The sequence below is a fragment of the Rhinopithecus bieti genome, unplaced genomic scaffold (genome assembly GCF_001698545.2).
Source record: "Rhinopithecus bieti isolate Rb0 unplaced genomic scaffold, ASM169854v2 repeat_19954, whole genome shotgun sequence".
In the NCBI taxonomy this organism is placed as follows: Eukaryota; Metazoa; Chordata; class Mammalia; order Primates; family Cercopithecidae; genus Rhinopithecus; species Rhinopithecus bieti.
Window position 1 is genome coordinate 1 of NW_016836251.1, and position 1,620 is coordinate 1,620.

At 47.6% G+C, this 1,620-nt stretch overlaps 1 long non-coding RNA gene across 1 annotated transcript; it reads right to left on the reverse strand.

The window, feature by feature from the left end:
- On the reverse strand, positions 1 to 1,337 carry LOC108524729 (uncharacterized). Its single transcript, XR_001884113.1, has 2 exons — positions 988 to 1,337; positions 1 to 899 (listed from the first exon to the last, which is right to left on the reverse strand). It is a non-coding gene; the product is annotated as an uncharacterized LOC108524729 (long non-coding RNA).
- Between the last annotated feature and the right edge of the window lie 283 nt (positions 1,338 to 1,620).

The following is a 1,620-nucleotide window of genomic DNA, read 5'->3' on the forward strand; positions in this document are numbered from 1 at the left end:
CTTTCTTTTCCTTTTGTTTTTGTTCGTTTTTGAGGCAGCGTTTGGCTGGGGGCAGGGGCACAGGTAAGAAGGAGGACATTAATCTTTTATTGACTTTTTGAAAGGATGATACATTCGCATAGTCCAAAACTCAGAAAGTACAGAAGGGAAATATCTCCCCCCAACACTGTTCCTCTCTCCTGAGTTTTTCATGATCCTTACAAACATGTTTTATGTATATTACCATAATACATACACTCACACACATATATGTGCTCCCTCTCTCAACACAAATAATAACATACTCAAGCTACTCTTCTGTACCTTTATGGTACAAGTACCCTAACCGCCACTTAGGACTTGGCCAAGGCCACAGCCAAGTATGGGCAGGGTGGGCACTTGGCCTGCGAGCTCTATGTCCAGTGCTCGCTCCCCACAGCACCCCCCAACTCACCCACAGCAGCCGACTCAGCCCCCGTCAGCCTCTAACCACCACACACAAAAGCAGCAAGAAATGGCCACGCTGTCTTCTGAGCAGGACACTCCATCCGACAGAAGGGACTTTTAGGCTCACTCCTCCATCTGCGAAGCCGGGCTCCCAGGGGACAGGGCAGCTAGACTCACCCTGTCTGCTTTCTTTTTCTGTGTAGCGACAGTAGAGAGAGGGCCCGCTCTAACTCTCCTGCAAACTTCCATGAATCATGCAGGCGGCTCACCAGATCTCTGGACTCTCCTGGAATGAGAGACATTCAGATGCGGCCCAAAGGACTCCCCCTAAAGGCCTGTCAAAGTGCCAGGTTGAAGGATGACAGGGTGCCGGATTCCCACCTTGCAACTGCTGGACAGCATGCTGGCTGTAATAGAGTGCCGTCTGAAGTTCCGTTTTCTGACGTAAGGATTCGTATGGTATGAACCTGGGCCTTTGGGAGAAAAGACAAGCAAGTGCTGAAAGAGAAGCAAAGAAACCTTCTCCAGAGGACACGAGGGAACTTCACACCCTCCACTCACCTCTAGCTCCCTCCTTAGGGCATCCTGATGTTGGTGGCTTGCCTTCTTTTCCTATAGAAAGAGGAAGACAGAGCTCTTACTGGGAGGTGGGGGGTGGGGCAGACATGGCACAGCAGCGTGTCATGAAGGACCTGTACTGTCACATGGAAAACCGCCCATGCAACTGCTGTTCCCGCCCACTCCAGGACAGGCGCGGGGCTGGCTTTCACTTTAAAAATTGTATTACATCAATTGAGGTACAAATCCTATTAAAATGGAAATTTTATAATGTGCTTGATGATTGATAAAGCAGACTATATTATCCAACATTCCAATGAGATAAAATAATCACAATCATTTCTCTTTTTTGGAAAAACTTTCTCTTATTCTCCTACATTATTGTTAAGGCTTTTTTGTTTAAAAAAAAAACAAACCTGTCTAACATCCTTAAAAACACAAAGCTTTTGAGCCAGGCATGGTGGCTCACGCCTGTAATCCCAGCACTTTGGGAGGCTGGGGTGGGTGGATAACCTAAGTTCAGGAGTTCAAGATCAGCTTGGCCAACATGATGAAACCCTGTCTGTATTAAAAATACAAAACTAGCTGGGCACGGTGGCAGGTGCCTATAGTCCCAGCTACTTGGGAGGTTGAGAC